Consider the following 14525-nt stretch of genomic DNA (forward strand, 5'->3'; position numbering starts at 1 on the left):
CTGTTCATTCTTCACCCCAATCAGCATCATCACCCAAGACACTCCTGTTGCTAACGTCAGCAGACGTGTTTCCATCCTCTTCTTTCCCTCTCAGCAGTGGTGAATCACGTTAGCTGCCATGCCTTGGCTTCCGGTGGACCTGGCCTCTTCCTCATACCTCTGCAGAGCCTTCCTCTTCTGCTCAGTTATTCAAATAATGGTTGGCCGGAAGGTACTAGATGCACTCTTTTTTCTCACTCTGTCCTCTTCCCTACCTGATTGCCTCCTGTGGCTAATTTTTGTATTTTTAGTAGAGACAAGGTACCTTCCGCCCCTCTCCTTTTTAATCTAGAGAAAGGGAATTGTAACACCTGTTTCACGGGGTTGTTGTGAAGATTAAATGATATCTACACAATGTGCCCAACAGAGTTCCCTGTGCATAAAATTGCATATCATATACTCAGATACTCTTAGTCCCTTCTTCCTGTAACCAACAGGAACCAACCACTGGTGAACCACAAGACAGAGAATTCCTGACCCGGTCCTCAGCCACAGTCTGCCTGTACTTCCTGCTCTCTGGGTTCTCGTGGTGTCTACCTGTTGCATGGTGGTCAAGGATGACGTCCTCTTGGTAATCCATGCTCTTTGTCTTACTCCTTTTCCAGTAAAAACAGAAAAGGTGACATAAATAAGAAATAGGACATGGAGGCCAGGTGCAGTGGTTCACACTTGTAATCCCAGCACATTGGGAGGCCAAGGAGAGTGGATCATTTGAGGTCAGGGGTTCAAGACCAGCATGGCAAACATGGTAAAACCCTATCTCTACTAAAAATACAAAAAGTAGCCGGGCGTGGTGGCAGGTGCCTGTAATCCCAGCAACTTGGGAGTCTGAGGCAGGAGAATCGCTTGAGCCTTGGAGGCGGAGGTTGCAGTGAGCTGAGGTCACGCCACTGCACTCTCCAATCTGGACAACAGAGTGAGTCCCTGTCTCCAAAAAAAAAAAAAAAAGCACATCGAGGGGTGGGGCTGGGCGAATTCTAAGACCATCATCAATTACTTTCAAACAAGGCAATTTGGGTGGGCGCAGCAGTGGCTCACGCCTCTAATCCCAGCACTTTGGGAAGCCGAGGCAGGCGGATCACTTAAGGTCAGGAGTTCGACCAGCCTGGACAACATGGCAAAACCCCGTCTTTACTAAAAATACAAAAATTAGCTGGGCATGATGGTACATGCCTGTAATCCTAGCTACTCAGGAGGCTGAGGTGAGAGAATGGCTTGAGCCTGGGGGATGGAGGTTGCATTGAGGTGAGATGCCACTGCACTCCAGCCTGGGCAACAGAGTGAGACTCTGTCTCAAAATAAATAAATAAATAAATAAATAAATAAACAAACAAATAAGCAACTTAATCATTCCATTTTTATGTAATGCCTCCCTAGGCACAATGCCTGAGACTACAGACTGGGACAGACAATGGAAATAAGCAAAGGGTGAAAAACACATTTCCTGATGCTTCCAACCTACCAGCCTAAGGAAGTCTTACTAGACACAGCGGTTCTCAGTCTCATCAGCCCCAACTCCCCTAAATGTATAAATATACTTTTATAGTATACAAATGTGATAAATACACTGTGTTTATTAATCATCAGTGATATATAAATTTTATTTAATTTTTTATTGCCAAGTCCAGCCTGGGCAACATAGTAAGACCCTCATCTCTCTAAAAAAAAGAAATGCTTGAACAAGGGATCTCTCTGTATTTGTTTTTACAGCTGTATATGAATCTGCAGTTATCTCCAGAAAAATCTGAATTAAAAATGAGATGTGGCTGGGTGTGGCAGCTCACAATTTGGGAGGCTGAGGCAGGTGGATCACCTGAGGTCAGGAGTTCGAGACCAGCCTATCAACATGGTGAATCCCCATTCCTACTAAAAATACAAAAAATTACCTGGGCATGGTGGCGGGCGCCTGTAATCCCAGCTACTTAGGAGGCTGAGCCAGGAGAATCACTTGAACCCGGGAGGTGGAAGTTGCAGTGAGCCAAGATAGCGACAGTGCACTCCAGTCTGGGCAACAAGAGTGAAGCTCCATCTCAAAAAAAGAAAAAAGAAAAAAAGGTGCAGCTCATGGAACGTGCCTGCAGCTCTTGGGGTTCCTGTGTCTTTTTTCGCTGTCTGAGCTGGACCTACATACCAGCAACCATGTCTAAGGGACCTACAGTTGGTACTGATCTTGGCACCACCTACTCTTGTGTGGGTGTTTTCCAACACGGAAAAGTAGAGACAATTGCCAATGATCAGGGAAGCCAAACTACTCCAAGCTATGTTGCCTTTACAGACACCAAATGATTGGTTGGTGATGCCACAAAGAATCAAGTTGCAGTGAACCCCACCAACACAGTTTTCAGTGCCAAATGTCTGACTGGATGCAGATCTCATGATGCTGTTGTCCAGTGTGATGTAAAGCATTGGCCCTTCACAGTGGTGAGTGATGCTGGCACGCCCAAGGTCCAAGGAGGATACAGGGGAGAGACAAAAAGCTTCTACCCAGAGATGTCCTCTATGGTTCTGACAAAGATGAAGGACATTACAGAAGCTGATCTTGGGAAGACAGTTACCAGTGCTGTGATCACAGTGCCAGCTGACTTTAACAACTCTCAGCATCAGGCTACCAAAGATGCTGGAACTATTGCTGGTTTCAGTGTACTTAGAATTATCGATGAGACAACTGCAGGTGCTATTGCTTATAGCTTAGACAGAAAAAGGTTGGAGCTGAAATAATTATGCTGATCTTTGACCTGGGAGGTGGCACTTTTGATGTGTCAGTCCTCACTATTGAGAATGGGATCTTTGAAGTCAAATCTACAGCTGGAATGCCAGGCACAGTGGCTCATGCCTATAATCCTAGCACTTTGGGAGGCCGAGGTGGGCAGATCACTTGAGGTCAGGAGTTCAAGACCAGCCTGGCCAAAGTGTTGAAACCCCATCTCTACTAAAATACAAAAATTAGCCAGGTGTGGTGGTGTGCACCTGTAATCCCAGCTACTTGGTAGGCTGAGACAGGAGAATCATTTGAACCCAGGAGGCGGAGTTTGCAGTGAGCCAAGGTCATGCCACTGCACTCCAGCCTGGGCAACAGAGCAAGGCTCCATCTCAAAAAAAAAAAAAAAAAAATTTACACCTGGAGAACTCACTTGGGTGGAGAAGACTTTGACAACCTAATAGTCAACCATCTTATTGCTGAGTTCAAGGGCAAGCATGAGAAGGATGTCAGTGAGGCTGGGCATCGTGGATCCCACCTGTAATCCCAGCACTTTGGGAGGCCGAGGCGGGCAGATCACGAGGTCAGGGGTTTGAGATCAGCCTGACCAACATGGTGAAACCCCATCTCTACTAAAAATACAAAAATTAGCCAGGTGTGGTGACATGCGCCTGTAGTCCCAGCTACTCGGGAAGCTAAGGCAAGAGAATCGCTTGAACCCGGGAGGCGGAGCTTGCAGTGAACCGAGATCACACCACTGTATTCCAGCCTGGGCAACAGAGCAAGACTCTGTCTCAAAAAAATAAAATAAAATAAAATAAATAAATAAATAAAAAAGAAGGATGTCAGTGAGAACAAAAGAGCTATTTCACACTTTCATATGGTTTGTGAATGTGGTAAGTATAACTCTCTCTTCCAGCACCCAGGCCAGTATCGAGATTGATTCTGTCTATGAAGCAATCGACTTCTGTACCTCCATTACCAATGCTGGATTTGAAGAATTGACCTGAAGGACTGACTTGTTCCATGGCACCGTGGACCCCATAGAGAAAGCCCTTTGAGACACCAAACTCAACAAGTCACAGATTCATGATATTGTCCTGGCTGGTGGTTCTACTCATATCCCTAACCTTCAGAAGCTTCTCCAAGACTTCTTCAGTGGAAAAGAACTGAATAAGAGCATCAACCCTGATGAAGCTGTTGCTTATGGCACAGCTATCCAGGCAGCCCCCCTACCTGGAGACAAGTCTGAAAATGTTCCAGATTTGCTTCTGTTGGATGTCACTCCTCTTTCCCTTGGTATTGAAACTGCTGACGGAGTCACAACTGTCCTCATTAAGTGTAATGCTACCATTTTTACCCAGACACAGAATTTCACTGCTTACAACCAGCCTGGCGTGCTTATTCAGGTTTATAAAGATGAGCATCCCATGACCAAGGATTACAACCTGTTTGGCAAGTTTTGGGGCTTTTAAAAAATTTTTTTAATGAAGAAAAGATGTTTATTTTGGCTCATGGTTCTGCAGGCTGTACAGGAAGCGTGGTGCAAACATCTCGTTTATGGCATGAGCCTTAGGGAGCTTACAATCACGGTGGAAGTTGAAGGGGAGCAGTGTATCACATGGCCAGAGAGTGAAGAGGAGGATCCCAGACTCTTTTAAACAACCAGATCTCACATCAACTAACTGAGCAAGAACTCACTCATCGCCAAGGGAATGGTGCTAAGTCATTCATGAGGGATCCACCCTCATGATCAAATCACCTCCCACCAGGTACCAGCTTCACCTCTGGAAATCAAATTTCAACATGACGTTTGGAGATAGAAAACATCCAGACCACATCACAAGGTCTCTAGATGGGTCTTCTTACTGGAAATTTCCATTTCTAAGTGTTATATGTAAAAGAAACATAAAGGGAAGAATTTTGAGATGCATTTTCATCTTATTTTATCACAAATTTATTGAGATATTAGTAAATACAATAAACATCATTCTTTTAAAGTATACAATTTGACATGTTTTGGTAAATATGCAGTGATACACAACTATCACTGTTTTCTAATATTATAATAGTTTGGCTGGGCGTGGTGGCTCATACCTGTAATCCCAGCACTTTGGGAGGCTAAGGCAGGCAGATCACTTCAGATCAGGAGTTCAAGACCAGGCTGGTCATCATGGTGAAACCCCATGTCTACCAAAAATATGAAAATCAGCCAGGTGTGGTGGTGGGCACCTGTAGTCCCAGCTACTTGGGAGGCTGAGGCAGGAGAATTGCTTGAACATGGGAGGTTTCAGTAAGCCGAGATGGTGCCACTGCACTCCAGCCTGGGCAACAAGAGCAAAACTCTGTCTCAAAAACAAACAAACAACAACCACAAAAATATTATAATAGCATGATCAGCCTGAAAAGAAATCCCATATCCACTAGCCGTCATTCTCCATTCACCTATTCCTCCCTCTAGAAAACATCCGTCTACTTTCTGTCTCTATGGATTGGCAAGTTTGAACTCACAGGCCTACTTCCTGCACTCCACTGTTCCTCAGATCGAAGTCACTTTTGACACTGATGCCAGTGGCATCCTCAATGTCTCTGCTGTGGACAGTAGTACAGAAAAGGAGAACAAGATTACTGTCACTAATGACAAGAGCCATTTGGACAAGGAAGATATTGAGTTGTGGTCCAGGAAGCTGAGAAGTGCAAAGCTGAAGATAAGAAGCAGAGGGACAAGGTGTCATCCAAGAATTCACTTGAGTCCCATGCATTCAACATGAAAGCACTGTTGAAGATACATTCAACATGAAAGCACTGTTGAAGCATTGTTAATCTTCGAGGCAAGATTAACGATGCAGACGAACAGAAGTTTCTTGACAAGTATAATGACATTATCAACAGAATCAGACTGCAGTGAAGGAAGAATTTGAACAACAGCAGAAAGAGCTGGAGACAGTCTGCAACCCCATCATTACCAAGCTGTACTAGAGTGCAGGAAGCACACCAGGAGGAACGCCTGCGGGATTCCCTGGTGAGGGAGCTGCTCCCTCTGTCGGTGCTTCCTCAGGGCCCACCATTGAAGAGGTTAATGAAGCCAACCCAAGAAAAGATGTAGCATCGTTCCACACAGTGAAAACATGGAAGGACTTAAATTTGTAGCAAATTCTATGGCAGCTTTAAAGTTCAGCTGCTATAGTAAATTACTGGGCATTCTCAATACTTACATATGGAACACGTGCACAAGGGAAGGAAATAACTTTGCACTTTATAAGCACTGTATTGTAAGTGGAAAATGCAATGCCTTAAATACAACTGTGTTTAAGATTGGAAAAAATGAGATGCAGGTAAATGTTATGTTACCTGTATTTTACCCTAATTTTTTAAAAAATGAGATGCAATTCACACCCATCAGATTGGCAGACATGGAGAAGTTTAATAATACTCGGCAAGAATGGAGAAAAGGGAAATTCTTAAACATTTGAGGAGCATAAATGAGTAAATTACTATGGAGAACAACTCAGAATTACCTAGTAAGATTGGAAATACAAATGTTCTATGAGCCAGAAATTCCAGTTCTAATAAACTATTGTGAAACACTCCCACATAGGAACAAGGATATTTGTATGAGACATTCTTTGGAATATTGTTAGTGATGGTGCAAAATAGAAAACAAAGTGTTCATCAGTGTTTCCTTTTATTTAAAAATGTTTAATTTAAAATTTTTAAAATTATAAATATTTCCCATTATTAAAAAAAGCAAGTAGTGTGTAAATATCGATGTGGAACAGGAAATGTAAATGGCAATGTCTAATTTGATTCCATGGTTTGAGGAACTGTGCATTGCCCAACAGGCACACATACCATTAGTAAGTAATTGTGGTTGTTTAAGAATACAATTACAATTTTATTTTTCGTATTTAAAAAGTCACATTTCCGTGCTGCCTGCCAAAACTTAACAGATAATGTACTAGGTCATTAACACGTCCTTGTCTATTTGAAAACCTCCAGACAAACAGGCAGCTGAGCCTTGGAGCTTTGGCAATGGGAATTATTGCTTGGCTAGTAACAAACAGTGTTCTCAGGACTCAAAGATACTAAGGAGGGCACAGCCTTGAGGAGCCAAGGGTGATTGTTGGAAAACACAAATGCAACATTCAAGACACAGGAAGTTAAGAAGTGATTCACATGAACCAAGACCGCACCATTGCACTCTAGCCTGGGTGACAAGAGTGAAACTCCATCTCAAAAAAAAAAAAGAAGGCAATGCAAGACACTGATGTGTCTATGGAACCCAGAATAGAATCCATCTATGGGGCAATGTAGTAGCCGTCCCCCAGTAATCCCAGCCTCCTGGTATTCATGCCCTTGTGTAGTCCCCTCCCACAGTGAATCAGAGTTGGCTCTATGTGGCCAATAAAATATGGTAGAAATGATGGCATGTGGCTTTGAAGGCTAGATCATAAATGCTATTGCCAATTCCACCTTGGTATCTGGGATTATTTGCTCTGTGGGAATCCATCCACCCTATTGTCAGGACACTCAGAGAAACCCAGGGAGAGCCCCATGGAGAAAGGCTCTGAGGCCCCCAACCACCAGCCAGCACCAACTTGCCAGCCATGTGAACCACACTGAAAGTGAATCCTCCAGCCCCAGTGAAGCCTGCAGATAACTGCAGTCCCAGCTGACATATGACTCCAACCTGATGAACGACTCTGAGCCAGAACCGCCAACTCAGCTGCTTTTGAATTCCTGACCAATAGAAACTGTGAGATAATAAATAAGTACTATCACTTTGAAAAAATTTCTTGAGCTATACACTGGAGATTTGGGTACTTCAGCATATATGTTATACTTCAATAAAAAAATTATAAAATTTAATAATTATTTAATGCAGAAAATAAATGTAATGTCATAACTGTTATATAAAAGATAAATAAAATAAAGCTAATTTATGAAAGGTACTTTAATATAAAAATACTTGACCACGACAACTCCAGAAGACCCAAGAAGTAGCTTAAGGCTCACATCTTAAAAATCATCTTCAGCCGGGCGCAGTGGCTCACGCCTGTAATCCCGGCACTTTGGGAGGCCGAGGCGGGTGGATCACCTGAGGTCAGCAATTCGAGACCAGCCTGGCCAACATGGCAAAATCCCGTCTCTACTAAAAATAACAAAAATTAGCTGGACGTGATGGTGGTCATCTGTAATCCCAGCGACTCGGGAGGCTGAGGCAGGAGAATCACTTGAACCCAGGAGGGGGAGGTTGCAGTGAGCCAAGATTGCACCATTTTACTCCAGCCTGGGCAACAGGAGTGAAACTCTGTCTCAAAAAAAAAAAATCATCTTCATATATGTGCTTTATGGTACTAATGCAGGCTGAGACAAGTGTATTGAACTGGTGACTTGACTACTATAAGCAGTGCTGCCATTAGTGACTTGATTTTCCAAAACATTAAATATGGCAGATTATATTTTCCACAAATGGTCACACAAGCATTTCTGGTCCCACCTGCTCTTCCAGAGCCTTGCCACTCCCCACTTGAAATTGGGTGGACTTGTGTGACTGCCTAAACAAAATAAAAGACTAGGTCAAAAAAGGTCATATGGTGCCAGTAAACTTTCGGTGTCCTCTAGGGACCCCAGACATTACACTTACTAGACAAAGACTTTAAATCAGCTATTAAAAATATGTTCAAAGAACTAATATATTTAAAGAACTAAAGGAAAGCATAAGAACAATGTGCACTGGGCCGGGCGCGGTGGCTCACGCCTGTAATCCCAGCACTTTGGGAGGCCGAGGCGGGCGGATCACGAGGTCAGAAGATCGAGACCACGGTGAAACTTCGTCTCTACTAAAAATGCAAAAAAATTAGCCGGGAGCGGTGGCGGGCGCCTGTAGTCCCAGCTACTCAGGAGGCTGAGGCAGGAGAATGGCGTGATCCCGGGAGGCGGAGCTTGCAGTGAGCCGAGATTGTGCCACTGCACTCCAGCCTGGGGGACAGAGCGAGACTCTGTCTCAAAAAAAAAAAAAGAACAATGTGCACCATATGTACATCAATTATGATATAGAAATTATATTTAAAAAAGAACCAGATAGAAATTCTGAAGTTGAAAAGTACAAAACCTGAAATAAAAAATTCATTAGAGGGGTACAACAGCAAACTTGAAGATAGGTCAATTGAGATCATCCAATCTGAGGAATAGAAGGAAAATAAATGAATAAAAATAAACAAGAGACTCACAGATCTTTGAGCCACCATCAAGCATGTCAGCATATATATAATGGGAGTCCCAAAAGAGAGGAGAGAGAGAATGGGGGATAATTAATATCTTAAATAATAATGACCTACAACTTCACAAATTTGATGAAAAACATTAATATACACATCTGGTACCTCACCAAACTCCAAGTAAGATAAACTCAAAGAGATCAGCACCTAAAAACATCCTAATCCAACTGTTGAAGACAAAGACAAAGAGAGAATCTTGAAAGCAGCAAGACAGAAGTACCTTGTCACATACAGTAAGGCCTCAATAAGATTAACAGAGAATCTCTCATCAGAAATCATGGAGACCAGAAGGCACTGGGGTGACATATGAAGTGCCAAAGTTAAAAAGTACTGTCAGTCAATAATTTTATATCCAGTAAAGCTATCCCTTAAAGGTGAAGGAGAAATAAAGACATTCGCTGGTTAAAAACAGAAAACTGTGGGTCAGGCATGGTGGCTCATGCTTGTAATCTCAACACTTTGGAAGGATGAGGCAGGGTGATCACTTGAGCACTAGAGTTTGAAGTTGCAGTGAACTATGATTACACCACTGCACTCCAGCCTGGGTGACTGAGACCCTGAACAAATGAAAGGAAATAGACAGTAATTATGACCCACACAAAGGAATAAAGCACTAGTAATGGTACCTCCTATATAGGTAAATGTAAAAGACATAAATGATTTTTGTGTGTGTATAAGTCTTTCCTTCTTCTACCTAATTTAAAAGATAACTGAATAAGCAATAATTATAAAACTGTATTGGGCTTATTTTGTATGACTATAATAGCACAAACTAGTGGTGAAGTAATAGAACTATATAGGAACAAAGCTCTTGTATATTATTGAAATTAAGTTGGTATTAATTTAAAGTGGATGGCTATAACTTAAGATGTTAACTGTAATCACAAGGGCAACAGAGAACATAAATAGAAAATACAGTAAGAGGGCCGGGCGCGGTGGCTCAAGCCTGTAGTCCCAGCACTTTGGGAGGCTGAGACGGGTGGATCACGAGGTCAGGAGATCAAGACCATCCTGGCTAACATGGTGAAACCCCGTCTCTACTAAAAAGATACAAAAAAACTAGCCGGGTGAGGTGGCGGGTGCCTGTAGTCCCAGTTACTCGGGAGGCTGAGGCAGGAGAATGGCGTAAACCCGGGAGGCGGAGCTTGCAGTGAGCTGAGATCTGGCCACTGCACTCCAGCCCGGGCTACAAAGCCAGACTCCGTCTCAAAAAAAAAAAAACAAAATAAAATAAAATAAAATAAAATAAAATAAAAAAAGAAAATACAGTAAGAGAAATGATAAGAGCTGGGTGTGGTGGCAAACATCCCAGCTACTTGGAAGGCTGAGGTGGGAAGATTGTTTGAGCCCAGGAGTTCAAGTTTAACCTGGGCAACATAGCAAGATCCCATCTCTAAAAAAAAGAAAGTTGGGAGGCTGAGGCGGGTGGATCATGAGGTCAGGAGTTTGAGACCAACATAGTGAAACCCCATCTCTACTAAAAATACAAAAATTAGTCAGGCCTGGTGGCACATGCCTGTAATCCTAGCTACTAAGGAGGTTGAGGCAGGAGAATCGCTTGAACCTTGAGGCGGAGGTTGTGGTAAGCCGAGATTGTGACCTTGCACTCCAGCCTGGGCGACAGAGCAAGACTCTGTCAAAAAAAAAAAAAGGAAAGAAAGAAAATAAATGACAAGAGAATGAAAATGGTACATGAGAAAATAACACAAAAGAGGGCAGTAATAAAGGAATAGAGGAACAATAAAATGCCGTAAGACATACAGAAAACAAATAGCAAAATGGCAGATAAAAATCCTACAATAATTACATTAAATATAAATTGATTAAACACTTCAATCAAAGGGAAATATTGAGAGAAGGATAAAAAAGACATGATCAAACTATATGCTGTCTAGGTGAGACTCAGTTTATTTTTTATTTTTTGTATTTTTGAGATGGAGTTTCACTCTTGTTGCCCAGGCTGCAGTCTTGCCTCAGCCTCTCGAGTAGCTGGGATTACAGACGCCGCCACCATGCCTGGCTAAGGTTTCTATTTTTTTATTAGAGACGGGATTTTGCCATGTTGACCAGGCTGGTCTTATATTCCTGACCTCAGGTAATCCATCCATCTCGGCCTCCCAAAGTGCTGGGATTACAGGCATGAGCCACTGCACCTGGCCTGGGGTTCTTTATTCCTCAAGCCCCAGACCATGGTAGGCAGCCCTCCTTCCTCTGTTCTGTCACCCCCACTCCCTAGCCATAGTGAGGAGAATGGAAAATGGGAAGCCAGGAGGGCCTCTGCCAGGGAAGGCTACCCTAGATGTGTGGTGAGCACGGTGCAGCAGCGGCTGGGGTAGCAGCTGCCACAGACCCCTCCCTATAAATTAAGTCCCTGTAGCCACAGCTGTGGGAGAAGTAAAACCACCTTTGCAAAATTATAACTGAGACAGTGAAAGAGATCTAACCTAACCGACTCCATATTGGTTCTACCTTTAAGCTGTCCTTGTTCCTTCCTGGGCCAAGGCTGAACTAACTTTGAGAGGAACTTAGTTTATAGCTTAAAACAAAGATGATAACAGCCTTTTCCCAAAACAAACCTCCTTCTTGCCTGGGGACTAGACTGCCTTTATAGGACTAACAAATTAGCCACGAGATTAGAAATTATGGTTTAGGTGTCCTGCAGCTGGAGGCTACAAGATTCTGACCCTCCCTAAACTGCTCCTAAAATCATTGCTTGAGATATTTTGCAGACCCTGCCCTTCATGGGTCAGCTGGCACTGCCCAGATCCATAAACTGGCTCATCTGATCTCGTGGCCCCCACCTAGGAACTGACTCAGCACAAGAAGACAACATCAACTCCCTATGATTTCATCTCTGCCCGGACCGATCGGCACTCACAGCTCACTGGCTTCCCCCCTCCCGGTAAGTTGTCCTTAAAAACTCTGATCTCAGGCCTGGCGCAGTGGCCCACGCCTGTAATCCCAGCACTTTGGGAGGCTGAGGCAGGCAGATCACTTGAGGTCAGGAGTTCGAGACCAACCTGGCCAACATGGTGAAACCCTGTCTCTACTAAAAATACAAAAACTAGCCTGGCATGGTGGCGGGCACCTGTAATTTCAGCTACTTGGGTGACTGAGGCACAAGAATCAAGTGAGAATCACTTGAACCTGTGAGGCAGAGGTTACCTGAGACTGAGTTTCCCCGTCCCTACTAAAAATACAAAAATCAGCTGGGCATGATGTCAAGTGCCTGTAATCCCAGCTACTTAGGAGGCTGAGGCAGGAGAATCACTTGAACCCAGGAGGCAGAGGTTGCAGTGACCCGAGATCACGCCACTGCACTCCAGCCTGGGCGACAGAGCGAGACTCCATCTCAAAAACGAAAGGTACAAAACTTTCAATTTCTTTAGGATTGGGAGGGCCTGGAAAAAAAAAAAAAAAGATCTGGCTATGTTGATAGAGATTATTTACAGATGCAAAATTTCCCCCCAAAAGGACAGCTTTGCAGGGCCATATGAAGATACGGCAAAGAAACATGTCTTGGGGTAAAATATTTTGATTTCCTTCCTTGTCTCGTACTGTTATTCCAGAGTCAGATTGGAAAGTAAGTCACAATATACAGGGTTAAATAAAACCCATCTGATGAGAACTTGTGGTTTGTAGGGCATGACTCCCCAGATGGGAATTTGGGCAAGATTTAAAAAAAAATCAGAGCTTAGTCCTCAGATCAGAGGATCTAGCATGACATCCCATAGCCGGTCATGCCAGCCTGAGACACCCCACAGTTGGTGCCCATCTGTACCCCTATCATGTTCCTGCCCTCTTGTAGCTGGTTGTCTGAGAAGTTCCAAGGATTCTCCTTGCGTTTCTTAGGGAACCATATGGGAGCCCCAGAGAAGAGCCCATTGTCCTGGGCTACTGGCAGCCCACCCAGGTTCATCAGGATCCACTGCACACAGGGCATGTCCTTTCCTCCCCGGGGGTGCACAGTTTGGAAGATGTCGGTGGCGTTAACGCCGTAGCCCTCAGCTGCTTACAGGCACTGAGATAATCTGCTCCATCTGCTTTAAGGCCGTGGTGGAGGCCCGGGTCTTCTTCACTGGGGCCTGCCCCTTGGGGCGCAGTGCGTTAATGAGCTCACATAGCTCTGTGCCCTCCTTGAGGAAATTCTGGAAGTTCTCGTGTCCAGGCTGGGGCCAGCCCACATGCTTTTGGCACTGGGTGGTGATCCATTGATCTGCTCCAGGTCTGCATCATATGGATTCTCAATTTGCTGCTGCACCTCCTGGCTCAGGCCACATGCAGGTACCCTGTTGGTCATTCCAATGGGTGGTGGCAACTGTGGGGAGCATTCATGCAGGCTGGAGTGCCGTGCATTCAAGGCAGGGGCTGTAGCGGCTAATGATATTATTAATATATTGCTGTATGTCTCCTATTTTGTTTTCTGTTGGTTCTCCCCTGTTTTTGTCTTTATGGTTTTTTTTTTTTTCTGTCTTCCTGTGGGTTATTTGAACATCTTTCAGAGTTCCTTTTTTTTTTTATTTATTAGTGTTTTTAAGTATATGTCTTTGATTAGGTTTTAGTGGCTGCTGTACGTAGTTTATATATTAGGTTGGTGCAAAAGTAATTGCGGTTTTTGCCATCACTTTTTTTTTTAATTCTACAAGCACAGCTTTATTTTCAGAAGGGAAAGGACACCAAAAATAGGACTGTCCTGTGCGGATGTCCGATAGCCTTAGTGTGGGGGCCAAATGCCCCCCGGCCATTGAAAGACAGATCTTGGAAGTTCCGTTCATCCAGGCACTCACCCATTCATTCATTTCTACTGAGACAGGCAAGGACAGAAGTTCCTGCCATCATGTTCTGATGAAGGACATATTTGCCATTACCTTCAATGGCAAAAACTGCAATTACTTTTGCACCAACCTAATACGTACTTGATCGTCATTTTATTACATTAGTAGAGCCTGGAGTGCAGTGGCGCGATCTCGGCTCACCGCAACTTCCACCTCCCGGGTTCAAGCGTTTTCCCTGCCTCAGCCTTCCGAGTAGCTGGGACTACAGGCCATGCGCCATCTGCGGCCTCGCTAATTTTTTTGTTTTTTTTTTTTTTTTTTTTTTTGAGACGGAGTCTCGCCTGTCGCGCCGGCGGAGTTCAGTGGCCCCGGATCTCAGCTCCAGGGGGGGGGGGGGGGGGGTGGGGGCCAGTAAGCTCCGCCTCCCGGTTTTACGCCATTCTCCTGCCTCAGCCTCCCGAGTACTGGGACTACAGGCGCCCGCCACCTCACCCGGCTAGTTTTTTTTGTATTTTTTAGTAGAGACGGGGTTTCACATGTTAGCCAGGATGGTCTTCGATCTTCTGACCTCGTGATCCGCCCCGTCTCGGCCTCCCAAAGTCTGATTACAGGCTTGAGTCCACCGGCCGGCCTTGTATTTTTAATAGAGGGGGGGAAAAAAAATGGGCACCATGTTGGTCAGGGTGGTCTGGAACTCCTGAACCAAAACGATCCACCTGCCCCGGCCTCCCA

General features: G+C 44.3%; 2 pseudogenes; one reads left to right on the plus strand and one right to left on the minus strand.

Annotated features, from left to right (window-relative positions):
- Window positions 1–2033: 2033 nt before the first annotated feature.
- LOC108518443 (heat shock cognate 71 kDa protein-like) lies at window positions 2034–7560 on the plus strand (annotated as a pseudogene).
- A 5173-nt stretch (window positions 7561–12733) lies between these two features.
- Window positions 12734–13421, minus strand: LOC108518451 (transgelin-2 pseudogene; annotated as a pseudogene).
- Window positions 13422–14525: the final 1104 nt, after the last annotated feature.

The sequence above is a fragment of the Rhinopithecus bieti genome, unplaced genomic scaffold (genome assembly GCF_001698545.2).
Source record: "Rhinopithecus bieti isolate Rb0 unplaced genomic scaffold, ASM169854v2 scaffold_2077, whole genome shotgun sequence".
Taxonomy (NCBI): Eukaryota; Metazoa; Chordata; class Mammalia; order Primates; family Cercopithecidae; genus Rhinopithecus; species Rhinopithecus bieti.